General features: G+C 36.6%; 1 protein-coding gene across 6 annotated transcripts in view; it reads left to right on the forward strand.

The window, feature by feature from the left end:
• Nucleotides 1-268: 268 nt before the first annotated feature.
• LOC149799026 (uncharacterized) overlaps nucleotides 269-15,842 on the forward strand; it is a 35,288-nt gene continuing 19,714 nt past the window's right edge. For 4 of the 6 annotated variants that reach the window (XM_089957975.1, XM_089957979.1, XM_089957978.1 and 1 more), the window contains exon 1: nucleotides 14,850-15,046. The gene's annotated coding sequence lies outside the window, so the exon portion shown is untranslated. Of the gene's footprint in view, nucleotides 409-14,849; nucleotides 15,047-15,166; nucleotides 15,702-15,842 lie in introns of those variants that run through there. The other 2 variants (XM_089957976.1, XM_089957977.1) reach the window with 2 other exon arrangements.

Raw genomic sequence — 15,842 nt, forward strand, 5'->3', positions numbered from 1 at the left:
ACGAAGTTCATTCATCCGGCATTATTAATAAATCATTACTAATATGTATCTTTTAGCAATATATTGAGCATTAAACTTGTGTAAAAATTGTATTAGACACTATTAATAGTAATGTTATTTTCTTTTTTTTTTTAAAGATGTCACACATTTCACAATTTCCAGCTATGGTATATACGATATTACGTTTCAGTTTTTCTATTGCGTTCCGGTGTTTCGGTGCATACCGTCGTTTCGGTGCGTTCCGGTGTTTCTATGCACCGCTGAGCCTCAGGAACCTACACCCCAACATAAATGGTGGCAAGGGTTGGATGAAACTCGGATTAGAAAAGTATGTGATTACAGCAAGTGCTGTATGCGTTGTTAAAGGTCTGCTTGCAGGTATCCAATACTTGTATTCCTCAATTTCAGGTAAGTCATTCAGTTATTAGCTAAATGATGGGTCATCCCCGCTGAACTAACCCATGCAAAATTTGCAAGCCGGTTGGTAGTCCGAGTTTCCTCTGACCCTTGCCACCCCATTTTTTGATATTTGGACATTTATGTTGGGGTGTAGGGTCAGAGCGCATTCCTTATTGAAAAGTTGGAATTCGCCGACACCATTTGGTGTCGGCATGGGGTAGCCGCTTTCTAGCCGACCCAGCACACTTTAACGACCTTTCATCGAGATATACCTGCATGAAATCGATAGGAATATGATTTATTTTCTCAAAAATCGTGAGCATAGCAGTCGTCATGTCTTTAATCCGCTGACAGACTAGTCGAAAGTACGTCGTTGCTGAAATTTGACCTGGATCTGGTCATTTGCATTCCGAGTCACATGACTATACAAATCTCGGAACCTACATGTCAATGACATCAGAGGTCATATAGTCACGTGATATCGAAATAAACAAATTTCCCAAGTTGTTGTACATAGAATTTGGACATATTATATAGAAGTCACTTAATATTTGTAAATAAATATAATGCACACTTAATTCTCAACATATTTATTCTGAGAGCAACGAACAGAAACCTGTCGGTATCGCAGCAGGGTGGAGAAAACCGTTTTCAAGAAGTACCCAACACGTGTCAGCGATGTTTTTGTCGGTGTCACGTGACTATCACATTGACACGTGCTCTTCATAGTGAATCTGGTTTTCTTCAAAATTTATGCAACATTTACAGATTTTCGTCGTTGTTTTCACAATAAATATTTTGAGAAGTTTGTTTTTTAATTTTTCTATAAAAATTACATTACTTTTATTTATATGTTCGATTTGTTTTCCTACAGCAACACTAGAAAAGATCTGTTGTTGATATCACGTGACTGATGACCTCTGATGTCATTCAGATGTCGGCTGCGAGAGTTGTGTAGTCATGTGACTAGGAATACAAATGGCCAGATCCAGGTCAAATTTTAGCAACGACGTGCTTTCGTCTCGTGTATCAGGGGATTAAAGACATGACGAATGCTAGGCTCACGATTTTTGAGAAAATAAATCATATTCCTATCGATTTCATGCAGGTATATCTCGATGAAAGGTCGTTAAAGTGTGCTGGGTCGGCTAGAAAGCGGCTACCCCATGCCGACACCAAATGGTGTCGGCGAATTCCAACTTTCTGATAGGGAATGCGCTCTGACCCTACACCCCAACATAAATGTCCAAATATAAAAAAATGGGGTGGCAAGGGTCAGAGGAAACTCGGACTAGCCGGTTGGAGGAGGCGGAGAGCAGGCTCAGTCGGGGCCCAGAATAACCACAGGGGCTCGTTACAAAGAAAATCAAGCGATGGGGGTTCTAACCTGAGCAGCAGAGAGGGTGAACAGACCACTTAAGGGAGTGGTCACCCTTGTGTTTTACCAAAAAAAAATAGTGACCACTCATAGAGGTCAATTACCACGTCTACGATTATTGTTTGTCCCAAACAGAATTGTAGACGAACCCTCTCTGCTGCTCCCCTTCTGCTGATATTAATTAAATTATTATGTTATAATAAAATGATACATCCAGAATCTCATACTGCAAGAACAGCTCGAGAACGATTAGAAGCAATTAAAAAATTTCTTCCTGTCAAAGACTCATTTAGAAAAAATCTACAAGCGCAGCAAGAAGCACAAGTTGAGTATGAAGAAGAAACTAAAAAACTATTTAAACCCGTCACTGCAGCTACTGAGAAAGTTACAACTGTCATCAAAGAAGATCTTCTTCCGGTATCAAAACAAACTGCAGCGCAGACTGAAAAAATAGCGAGAAGAACTAAACAGGCAAAGAAGATTTTACGAGACCTTCCAACTGACATAGCTGCAGCTCAACCTCCACCTGTTGGTGAGGAAATACTTGAAGGTATTGGAGAACTTCGTACTGAAGTCGCCGATGTGAGAAAAAAACTTGCATCTAAATCCAAATCAGCAGGAGAAAGCTTAAAATTAATTGCAAGATTTAACGAAGGAGTTGTTGAGGAAATTAGAAAAACTGAAAGAGAGAAATTACCTAAGATGATATTAGATAATATATCTGATAAATCTAATTTTTTAAAACCCTTTTATGGAAAAACTGGTGATGATAATTTCATTAAATGGATATATCGCGTATATTACAATAAAAAACAAGCTAGAGGTCAAGAATTTAAAAGATTTAATGAAGAAGTAAATAGACTTAGAGGGAGACGGGAACAACTAGGACAAGGAGAGTCCTCCCAGTATCAGCTTCCTCCACCTCTGCAACAAATAGAACAACAGCAATCTTCATCGCCGCAGCAAAGGTTGAAGTCGGAAATTAAAAGGACTAAAGAGTCACTTAAATCACCCTCCTCGAAGAAAATTCCTTCACCTTTACGTAAAATTTCTGCACCGGATATAACATTTGCACCGATAGATTCACCACATGGATTTCGAGAAGGTGACTCACCCCCGGTCACCACTGAAGTACTTACTCCGGTAATGCAACCACCAGTATTTAAAACACCTCAAGATGAACCTAAAACAGGATCTGGTTTATGTCCTGATAATATCGTCAATGACGTGTCACGGTTAGAAGTTCTCATAGGAGGAAAACGTGCCGGAAATAATTCACCAGAAATAATTAATGAAGCAGCTGATATTTGTCGGCGACTATTTCAAGGTGGTATCATGGATATTGGCGTTTACCGAGAACTTATTGATGAGCTCGTTGATGATTAGTCACCGCGATTAGATAAATGGTAAATAAAATAAGATGATTGTGCATGATAATCATCGTAAACCCACACAGCTTAGAGCGGTAAACTCACGATTACCAATCTATAGTGTTATTTACGGAAATGGACTTGGTGATGTCATTCAGGGATTATTTACAAGGATAGCTCCAAAAGTAGCACCTGTAGCAAAACAATTATCGATGAAGGCTATTGATATTGTTCGTGATAAAGCTCCTGGTGCAATTGTCAATGTTGCTGGTAAGGCGTTCTCGGCGATCAAGGAAAGACTAGCACGATTATTGCGACGAAAACAACAACCACCGGTGAAACTGGCAAGTACTGAGGTGATGCCTCCAGATGTTAGTAAAATAATAAATCAAGCTGCAAATCAAAAACTAGCGGCGATATCTGAAGAAGCAGAAAAAAATATAACAGCAAATTTAATAGCAGGAAGCGGTCAGCAAGGTTTTAATTCACGATTTTGATGAGTTATGGGCTTTTAACAATTCCGGGGAAAGAGCAAATAGTTTTGCTATTTATCGTAGTGATATTATTGAATATTTTCAGGAAATCAATCAAGAATGTAAAAAACAACTAGATCAACTAAATCAATATTTTAACGAACATATTTTTGACATATCAGCGTCATCGCGTGAAAAAATCATCACGCGTGTGGAAATATTAAATCAGCTTATATCAGATATGGAATATTTTAATAACCGAATAGTTCAAGCGATGCTTAGTTTAGAATTTTCTGAAGGAACTCATGCAAAAATATGGTTAGATAAATATAAATTAACAGAAGCCGATGTACCAAATTTTAAATTTCCCGGGTATAGTGTAACCGAGTTAAGAAAATCTGTCAGTGATGTCATTGATGAGTTTTTTCCTAAAATACTCGATGCATGGAGAAAATTAATTCCACCAGCAGCTGTTCTTAGATATGATAATGATCCACATGGCGGCGGAAGACACATATCTCCGGGAATCGTTAATATAACACCGACGGTCGCGGTCAATCTGGTTTGTGACGTAATCGATGGCAGCTATCAAATAGATCTCGGAAGATCAAATCAGGCTCAACAAGGATACATCCTGTACACGTTCACACCACAAGTTCCCCCTGGAAGTTTAATCGTGCAAGAACCAACTAATCCTGTGTATTTGCGGTGTCACAATAATATGTTAACACGAATCAATTTTAAACTCACAGACCACCTTAATCGCTTAATTGACATACGTGGAGAAGAACTTGTGATAAATCTGTATGTAAAGTCGTAAGACTTTTATCGTAGATCTTTATGTAATGGAGGGTTTTTACACACGAGGATTTCTTAACAGTTAGAAGAACATTTGTAACAGAGATCAGATTCAAATTTGATCAACTTAAAAAAAAAAAAAAAAAAAATATTTTATTATTACTAGCACAAATTTGTGTTTGGTACAAATTAATCGGCCTAGGCAACTAAAAAAGCTGGTCGATGAAAGTAAAAATTAACATTTCTATCACAAAAAAAATAAGATTTATTAATTTTCCTGATTTTTATTATTTTTTTACTGAAATTTTACGAATTACTTGATTTTGACTACCAACTACCCCGTCAGAAACATAAAAATGCACGAATTACTTGATTTTGACTACCAACTACCCTCTCAGAAACATAAAAATGTACGAATTACTTGATTTTGACTACCAACTACCCCGTCAGAAATAAGAAATTCTAACTTTGTAAAATTGTTCCTAATAAATTTTATTTATTATAAATTAATTTTATTTATTAATAATATTATTTTTACTGAGATTTTTATTTTTCTTTACTAAAATACAACGAAATTGCTCAATTTTTCTGATTTTGACTACCAACTACCCCGTCAGAAATCAAGTAATTCGTGCATTTTTCTTTGATTTTGACTACCAACTACCCCGTCAGAATCAAGTAATTCGTGCATTTTTCTTGATTTTAGTATAAAAAAAATAAATCTTCAGTAAAAATAATATTATTAATAAATAAAATTAATTTATAATAAATAAAATTTATTAGGAACAATTTGACAAAGTTAGAATTTTCTTGATTTTGACTACCAACTACCCCGTCAGGATCAAGTAATTCGTGCATTTTTCTTGTATTTTGTAAAATAAATATCAATTTTTTCTTATTTCTGACGGGGTAGTTGGTAGTCAAAATCGCGTATTTGTGAAAAAATATTATTTTTCCCCGATTTTTATTTATTTTTTTTTCTGAAAATTTGATCATTTTACACCACACGTGGTCAGCGTTGACATGGACCCCAGTTACCAAAACTTTCATTTTCATTATCACCAGTAACGAAGTTACTTTGGATCGTTTCACCAGTAACGAAGTTACTCTGGATCGTTTCACCAGTAACGAAGTTACTCTGGATCGTTTCACCAGTAACGAAGTTACTCTGGATCGTTTCACGATCTAACATAATTTTTCTTAATAGTCTTATGCGAGTACTAATCGTTTTCTTTGCCTCATACTCGTGGGATAATAACGATTTAATTCCTTCTACGGCGGCAGAGAGAGGAACGAACTCCTTCACATGATCATCTTCTACGGTAGCTAGCGACTGAAACATTGCCGCCTGAATCCGCTTCATGAGCCTGTATTCAGATGATAGTGTGTGTGTCCCCTGGGTTTTACGTTCTTGTAAAATCTCAAAGTCAGAAACTATTTTTTCAGGATTAAGTTCATCAGATATATTAATTCCATCTTTTTTCAATTTTTTAATAGCAACAATTACATCATTGATATTTTCATGGTTCATTATATAATATATAAATCTTTAAAATAAAAAAAAAATATCCCTAGAACCCCTATCGAGTGTTTAGCGAGTTCGTCGGGATGTTTCAAGGACAGCACAACCAAGAACTCGTAGCTTGCCACCGCAATCTACCAAGTTCATTAGGCAAATATTCCCTCTACGAGAGCCCCTAACCCGCCAAACAACGGTCTAGAAGGCCCAAGAGGGAGGACAGCACAATCCTCATTAAACTCGTAGCTTGCCACCGCAATCTACCAAGTTTAGAGGATATACACATAACATATAACTAACTAAGGACGGCACAAGGACAGCACAATCCTCACTAAACTCGTAGCTTGCCACCGCAATCTACCAAGTTTAGAGGATATACACATAACATATAACTAACTAAGGACAGCACAATCCTCATTAAACTCGTAGCTTGCCACCGCAATCTACCAAGTTTAGAGGATATACACATAACATATATACAATGGAATGGATATATACAATGAAATGGATATATACAATGAAATGGTTATATACAATGAATGAAGAGCCCCTATCGAGTGTATTAGCGAGCTCAGATTATGCATTGGACGGCACAAACATATAACTAACTAAGGACAGTACAAACATATACGCTCAGCAAAATCCCACCCACAATAATTAATCCAGTGGGTGATACGAAAATATGTATCAACCACAAGTCAATATTGTGGTTGAATTTTGCTGGGGGGGGGGGGTTTGCGGTTCCCCCACTATTATAAAAATCGCAATTATGCGCACACCACCGACAAATTGTCAGCCATGGGAGTTCGATCCTGGACCGCGAGCGTCACAGTCCAATACCATACTGATTGAGCTATCAAACCTTGTTACGAACATATGTTTCGGAAGTTAATATATAGTTAGCTATATAGCTAAGGAACCAATATTTACACTAAAACAGCGGTTTCTGAATAATAACAGTTTCTGAATATAAAACAGCGGTTTCTGAATAATAACAGTTTCTGAATAATAACAGTTTCTGAATAATAACAGTTTCTGAATATAAAACAGCGGTTTCTGAATAATAACAGTTTCTGAATATAAAACAACATTTTTCCTAAGCAGACTGCGAATCAATAATAACGGTGGCATGAACACACCTGCAGATCGATTACCATGACAACGGTTTCTGTTCTGTACCTACACAGCTTCCTTGCGGATCAATAACATTATCATGATTTCTCGTAATGTTGTATGATGGGAAATATTTAAAAACCATAAATAATACTTCTACGAGTAATTAATTACGATGTAATTAGTTAAACTGACTAATTACGATCATAAAAAATCAAAAATCTACGAAGAAAACTATATATTACAAAGTAATCTCCCTTTTATATAATCAAAAATTCAGTAGTGTATGGAGGACCTACTGTGACATAAATTAAAAAAATTAATTCAATGTGGTGATGATAATTATTGATACTGAAAGGTAATTTTCTGTTTATATTTTTTCGAGAAGGCGGTTTTATATATATTTTCTGCCACTCTTTGTACTGATTGCGAGTGAATATCAAAATATTTCGCAGCTGAATGCATTGAACGAAATATTATTTCTTCACCAGTTTCTATGTTTGTGGAAATTACCGCCCTTCTAGAAACTGTCTTACATCTTCCAGTATTACCACGTGTATTATTCTCGCTGTGAGAGATAGCTTGTAAATTGGATAAATTATTGTTTTGAGTATCCCCGTCAATATGATCAATAACAAGACCGTCATTGATCATCCCATTATGACATTCATACGTAAATCTATGACATAGATAATGTTTTCTCCCCCCAACAGTAAACATTAGATAACCAAAATTATTAATATAACCAACTGATCTCTTCAACTTGCAGTGTCTGATGATACCATTAATATTTGATTCATAGTTTGTTATGACAGGATGTGGGACAAATATATTTTGCTCCATTATAATAATATTATTCGTTTAAATCATTGTTTGTCTGAAATCTTGATATATAATCCTCCACGGATTTTATAGCTTTTTGACCGCTATTATATTTTTTGTCATAATATCTTTTAAGTTCTCTGAACCGTTTTCCGCCGCACTTTCCACATAATTCTGTTTTTCCTCGCACTCCAATACCACACCGTAGACATGGTATTGGTCCTAGACTTCCTCGTCGTATGTTTTGTGAGTGCATCCAACAAAATTCCTTTCTGCAGGGTTTGTTGCATCGATTTACTGAGCCGATCATCAACCATCTGCATTGAGACATTGTATATATATATATAATTTTCTTTATTTAAATATTTGTTTTAATTATATGAACGAGTTTGAGAGATTATCCCAAACTAGGCCTGTTAAATATAAATTCAACCTTGACAGATTATCTTCTGACTTGCCAGTACGAGATTTCGTTGATCCGAAAAATAAAAGTTTGATCTCGAAAATTCACGACGCCAAGAAAGAATTTTACACGGATGGTGCATCTCATACATGGTCAACGTTCAAGATTATACGCCTTGACAAAGTCACGGACGCCACAATGAACGACAAGCGAGCGGCAACTATCATTAACTACATCGCTGAATACGAGGGCAATCAAAAATATTTCTTCAGAGTAAAATTTATTGTATTAACAGAAACAGGTAGTTGGATCATCCGTGACAAATATGATCCTGTCCTTGGCAATAATAAAACTGTCATATTAAGTAAAAATTCCAGTCCGGGTCTACTGACGGGTATTGACAAACCGTATTATGAACGAGCGTATCCTGTAACAGCGGTTATTTATGGAATCTATGAGATAAATAAAAAACCCAACGTTGATAAACTAGCGCCGATGAAATTTTCAAGGTTAAATTGTGTAGCCGAACGAGTAATAGAACACTTTACAAACGCGATGCGTGGAAATGGATTAACTGATTTAAGGCGTGAAAAAATAAACTCGTGGGCTGATTCGGTTAAGGATACCGGTGCTACAATAAAAGATGTTGCTGAGTTAGGAAAAATATTAAAATTTCCAATAACTGCGGCGACAATAACGGGAGAAGTACTGTACCAATCGAAATATAAATCGAAAGGAGCTCCAATAAATATTATTGATCATAACGCGCACGCATGGACTAACGCAGTAACAATATTTCCACGTGATCGAACTGTTAGATTTTACCCCACAGATAGTATGTTTGATTTTATCAACGAAATAAGTAAAACCGATCCTGTATCGGTATGGTTATTTAAAAGTAATGAAGAAGGTGAATTTGATCAGTTTGTCAAACCAAACGGTGAAATATATCGAACAGAATCCCTCCATGACGAGATGAAAAATCTCGCGAAGTTTTTACAGTGCAAGCACGCGGAAAATACTGACAAATTACTAACTAATTGTTTTACCGTTCCATCTGTTGCGGCTCATTTCGCCAGAGAACGAAATTCATGGAAACCAACACGATTTGATTTACTCGAGAACGTACGCGCAAGTTGCGTTGAATATGGACATGGCGGATTATGGAATACCAAATACAATTACAATGATGTTATTTCGGTTGATATGGTTGCATGTTATCCAGGAAGTTTTCTGGGATACGGAGATTGTTCTGTGTACTTTGAAAGATTTGGTCACCCAACAAACGAGATGACGCGAGTGGCAATTAATGGACCATTACCTGATTTTGATCTGACTGGATTCGCCTGTATTGAATCGTTCGAGTTTAACGAAAATCTTCACAAGATTTGTTATGTTTGGTTTGGTAGACATTTTTGTGAAAAACGTTGGGCACCTATAGTTTTGTTGCGATATATGCTAGATTATATGATACTGACATCGTTGGTGGTCAGTGAGGCAATTATATCATATCATGCACAGACCAAAGTTTGGTTGCCCATGTCAGATTCTGAAGTTATTAGCGAGTTTAAGGAAAAATATCCTGATGTTTCCGAAGATGATATTCCTAATAAACTCAAAACCGCAAAAGATCTCGGTAGAAAAATTATAGGTAAATTTACTCAAGGTAGTGCATATGATTATAAAAGACATCACGCACGATTAATTTTAGATGATGCCGAGTACGATTTTATAATCGCTGACACAACGGCGAAAAATATATTTGTAAATCGAGAAGGTGTTTATTTATCCGACGGAACAAAATTGGGTACGATCGTTAGTTACATAAATGACGTCTCCCCGCAATATACTCATCTAAGATCTTCCATGTTGGCTTATGTTTCTATAAATTTATTATCGATGATTAATAGATTTCCTGAGACCGCAGTCAGAGTCGCAACAGATTCGTTTTATATTTCAAGTAAATATTTAGAACCTGTTATGAAATTTACAAGTAATGATGAACGATGGGGTTCGTGGAGAATAAAAAAGGAACTATTACACAATTACACAGAATCAGCAGATGTTCCAATGAGAGATTTTTATCGTGAGGGTAATAAAATATCAGAAATGTCGAAAGCACCATCGTTGAGTGATCCAATAACCAGATATAAGACAGTATATCTCAATGGACCTGGTGGATGCGGCAAAACAACTCGAACGATTAATGTTTTTAGAAATTCAGATATAATCGTGCTGACACCCACACATAGACTTGCACGTGAGATGAAACAGCGGCAAGTACAATCGTGTACGTATCATAGTTTCTTTCGGTGGCGCGGAGATACATGGACTCCTGAACGGATGGGAGAAAAATATATACCTAAAATAATTATTTGGGATGAGATATGCACGGTCTCATTGGATACATTAAAAACGTTTCTTGATTGGTTGTTGACGAAAAATACCGCCATAATAATGTGTGGCGATCATGGTCAACCGCCGCCTTTTGTTGGACCATCTCCACATGATTGGTTAAAAAATTTCGTTGATTATTACGAAGAAATAGATGATGATCATAGAGCTCTTGATGCAAATTTAAAGGAGTTTAAAAAATTAATCAGATTACAATCAAACAAAATTCAGTGTGAAATAATACGTGGAGTGATCTCAGAGACCTCAATGAGTGATTTTTTGAAATTATGGAGACCCACCGATTTGATCGTAGCAAGTAGAAAAATAATCAGAGACGCTTTACAACAGCAGTTATTTCAACTACATAAAGAAAAATATTCAGAATTACCCGTACCGTTGTGTTATAGACCATCAGATACACGAAAACAGAATATTAATGTTGATATTCCAGGACCCTTGACAGAGTCAAGGAAACAGAATCTGGTATTAAATGATATTGTCGCCGTTGATATCAGTGTGGTCGAAGATGCAATACACGCTGACAAATCTCCATGGGTGTTGGGATACGCCATGACAATCCACTCGTCTCAGGGATTAACTATTTCTGATACACGAGTCTGGATTGTAGACGATCGCATCGAGTGGTCAAATTTAGTTTATTTGGCGGTATCGAGGGTCAGAAATATATCTCAATTACATAGAATTATAATTCCTGAAATCGTTGATAAATTTAACATCATCGATGATGATATAATAAGAAAAAAATTAATCGGATACAAACAATCTGACAAAAAAAATAAACACGACTTTGATCTTGATGTTGAATTTATTATTGAGTTAAAACAGCAGCAGAATAATCATTGCGCCAGTTGTAATTGTATAATGTTATGGCGGTATTCGAGAAATGATTCAAGACAATTTACCGTAGATAGAAAAGATAATAGTCGCGGTCATACACGAGAAAATACCATGTTAACCTGTCTTGAGTGTAATCGACGTAGAGGCGCTAGCGCCTTGTGTGCTAGTTAAGTGATCGCGGTGGTAGTTGTGTATCCGCGGGAATTATTTGTAGTTGTTCACGTGTAAATCCACGCTGAGGAGCAGCTGAATCTAATCTGTAGATTGCAGGTCTGGAAACGCCTGCGTTTCTCCCAGTGGATCTTGTCACGGTAGATATTTTGTGTGTGGTAACACTCCAAATAGGATCAGTCGCTCTCGCTTTACCACCTTCAAGTTCACCAGGCTCATATAAATATCTGACTGTGACATCACCTAATATTTTTTGTTTTCCAACATCTTTTCGTTGTGTTGGTATATTTTTTTTGTAATTGCATTAATGGGTTTCATGTTGGTTGTTCGTGTGATCTCATTATTTAATGCAGCTATCACGTTTGGTAATCTTGCAACCCATTCGCGAGATCTTTTATCCTGAATAAATTCCCTCGCGTATTGATATCCAAATAACCGCTCAGCAAGTGTTCGATTAAATCGCTCAACAATTGCTTGATCACGATGAATTGCAGTATGACCTCGTCGTATTTTGGTATTATGTCGTTTCATCAGCGATGATACTGGACCAAGAAATTCCTTACCAGGATCAACCTGTAGTAGCTGTGGCCATCGCAGACCACCTTGTGGTCCGAGTCCTCGTTGATAAATTCGTTCAAACGCATCGGCTACTTCAGATGATGTTTTCGCTGATAGCGGCTCTGCTTCTTTATATCTACTTGCAACATCAACTACGGTTAACGCGTACTTGTACGTTTTTCCACGCACAGTATCATGCGGTAAAAACAGAATATCAGCTTGATGAACTTCATTAGGAACACTGACATCGAAATACGCGTACTGAATTTGTTTAGGACGTGGTAGATAAATTTGCCATATTGCCTGCCTGGACAACCACGCTTTAGCAGTAGAATGTTTAACCGCTGCTGCATCAGCGAGTTTACCAATTGCTGCTTTGCCTCTCCAGTATCCAACTGGTGAATAATAAATTAATTCCATTATTAATTACCAGCTCCAAGCGCTAATTTACCTTTCATCGAGGATCTTACTAACCAATTAGCTAATGATTCTCTAATATTTTTATTTTTTATAGAATTTAATGAATGAATTAATTTTACATCTGCAATATGCCTATCTTGTAGATTTTTACTCTTATAAGCTACATCATGAACATGACAAGCTCGATCAATAGCGTTTATTGGTTCCTCGCCTGGTTTTGGTTGATCCTGATTATCGAGCCTGATATCGAGTCGAGTACCAGGACCGCAATAATTATATCCTGGTAGATGTTTTTCTCCGCTGTATTTAGCCCATGGAGCACCTGGAAACTTTGACATCAAATTAGCAATATCACCACCGCGCTTATTAGGTAAAAACGAAAATTTCTTTCTACCGCATACAGAACATTTTCCACCATACGCTATTTTTTTATTTTTTGTTATAACCGTAGCTAAATAAGTAGTTGGAGTTTTAACTCTACAGCGTAAACAATATAAATTCATGTTATAATATATATGGATATAATTGATTTCTCAGCAACTCGGCAACGAGAGCCAGTTAAACACCATCCTGCGCTACCGAACTCCATCAGAATGATTATCATAGGACCATCTGGATCGGGTAAGACGCAGTTATTACTTAATCTGATAATGAGATGGTTGAAATGGGATAAATTATATTTAGTAGCACCATCCGTTGATGATCAACGATGTTATGATGTACTTAAAGATTTCAATGAAAACGCAACGATTACTGGATGAGGATAATGATGTTATAGAGTTTATAACCGATATTGATGAAGCACCATCCGTAGATTCCATAGACGGATTTATTAATAATTTAGTTGTATACGACGATGTGATGCTAGATAAACAATCAAATCCAGCCAGAATATTTTCCCGAGGTAGACACAAAAATACAGACGTGATCTATGTTACTCAACGATACACACAAATTCCGAAGGTGATCAGAGACAACTGCAACATTTTAGTTGTGTTTAATGGCGTAGACACACACACGTTGCGAAATATTCATCAAACTTGGTGTGGTGGTGACATGGATATAATTAAATTCAAAAATTTCTTCTCACGAGCGCAAGCTACTCCACATGGATTTATAACAATAAATCTACATGATCCAAGAACAAGATATTGTGTGGGTCTTGATAAAATATTTGGGTAACAGGGGTGATGATAAAATTAAATTAAATTAAACAGATATCATTAATATAATGAACAACTGTGCGTGGCTGCGTCAAGGAACAACAGATAAATGCAACAAAAGGTGCCGTGGAGAATATTGCAAGAAACATAATTATCTTATAAAGAAAAACCTTCATGCTGGTCCACGAAGTTGTGTTGGATGTAACAACGGCGTTAGAGGATTATATCAGATTTGCAAAAATTGCGGTGGAGATCGATATCGAAGTTTGATGAACTATTACAGAAAAAGAAAGAACATAAATCCAAAAATAGAAAAACCACCATCAGAACTTGAATATTACTTGAAACATAGAACAAATTCCCATGATTCAGATGAAGATTCCCATGATTCAGATGATGATTCCCAAGACTGATAGCAGCAGAGAGGGCTCGTCTACAATTCTGTTTGGGACAAACAATAATCGTAGACGTGGTAATTGACCTCTATGAGTGGTCACTATTTTTTTTGGTAAAACACAAGGGTGACCACTCCCTTAAGTGGTCTGTTCACCCTCTCTGCTGCTACCTGTAATAATATAACATATATTATTACAGGTTAGAACCCCCATCCCTTGATTTTCTTTGTAACGAGCCCCTGTGGAATAACTGGCCCCAAAAGTTAGTTTTGCTACACCACTGAAGTCTTCTCAATTCATTATCTGCTCACAATCTTTTATTATTCATTAATATTGGTCCCTGGTGTCTATTATGTATACATGAAACTGAAACTAATAAAACGAATTTCAAAGTAAATTGGCTCTATTGACATGTCAGTGGCATTTATGCAGTTTGATGTCATACAAAGGAAAAGAAAAGCTACCGGAGGGAATGCATGTGGAGGCTATTCGATCATATTATCATTATCACATTCTGTATGAGTGTTTTCCCCGAACAGCTTCCAAAGGATCTGTTATAATGCTCTTTCTGTATACATAAAAATGAAACTAATAAAATGAAAGTACATTAGAGCCATTAACCTATCAGAGGTATTTATGCAGTCTGATGTCACTTATAGGAAAACAAAGCTAACTGGAATATATATGAAGGCAGTTCAGTCACATTGCCACATGTATGAGTGTGTTTGGGTTTATTGAGCGAACAGTTGTCATTACCTGTGACGACGATGAAGATGCTTCAGCACATGACCTGTTACATCTAGTTCAGTCTGGTAAGGAGGCTTATTTCTTAATTATTTTATTTCTGATAGTGACATTGTCAGTTCAGCATTACCGACAACTTAAGATATTGTTGGTGAAATTACTGATCACCCAGTAGCAACCGTAAAAAAAAATCGCCACACTCGCCAATCACTTCAAACAGGTGTGACAGCTATGGCTTTAATTAGAAACCAGATCCCTGCTTAATATAAATAAACAATACATCAGAGAGTCTGTTTGGATTAATAAAATTCATTGGCATTGTGCAACAGGACAAACCGTTATCCCCGAGGCATTATATACCAAGGTTAAAACATAGCATTGTTCTACAGGTAATAAACCTCTTTGTAGACGATAACTATTGATTGTGGGTGCTAAATGATCGGTACATTGCGTGCTCTTTTAATGAAATCCAGATGGATACCTTTGATTTCCGAACACACATGTCGAGGAAATCCCACAATTTATATTATGAACAATTATCACCTAGACACCTTGAAATCTTCGTACACACACACACACACACACACACAAAGATGGTTTTAACGCATTACTCTTGACATGTGGTAAAGCTGCTTTACACGCATGCGTGGGTATTCAAATCTGCGGTCAAAAGCCGATGAATAAACGTGGTCTGTTTTAACAAGGACTTGTACTTAAAAAAAGGTGAGTGTTCTAAAGGATTTAACGCGGCTGACCACAGTGATCATTAAAAGTTGGATTATACCTACCATCTGTGTACAAAGGTCATTCTAAATAAATTTATTAATTAATAGCGTGCGGTCAGATCATTCGCAGCTACATCGG

The sequence above is a fragment of the Sinohyriopsis cumingii genome, chromosome 5, assembly GCF_028554795.1.
Source record: "Sinohyriopsis cumingii isolate HCF-2022 chromosome 5, ASM2855479v2, whole genome shotgun sequence".
Lineage (NCBI taxonomy): Eukaryota > Metazoa > Mollusca > Bivalvia > Unionida > Unionidae > Sinohyriopsis > Sinohyriopsis cumingii.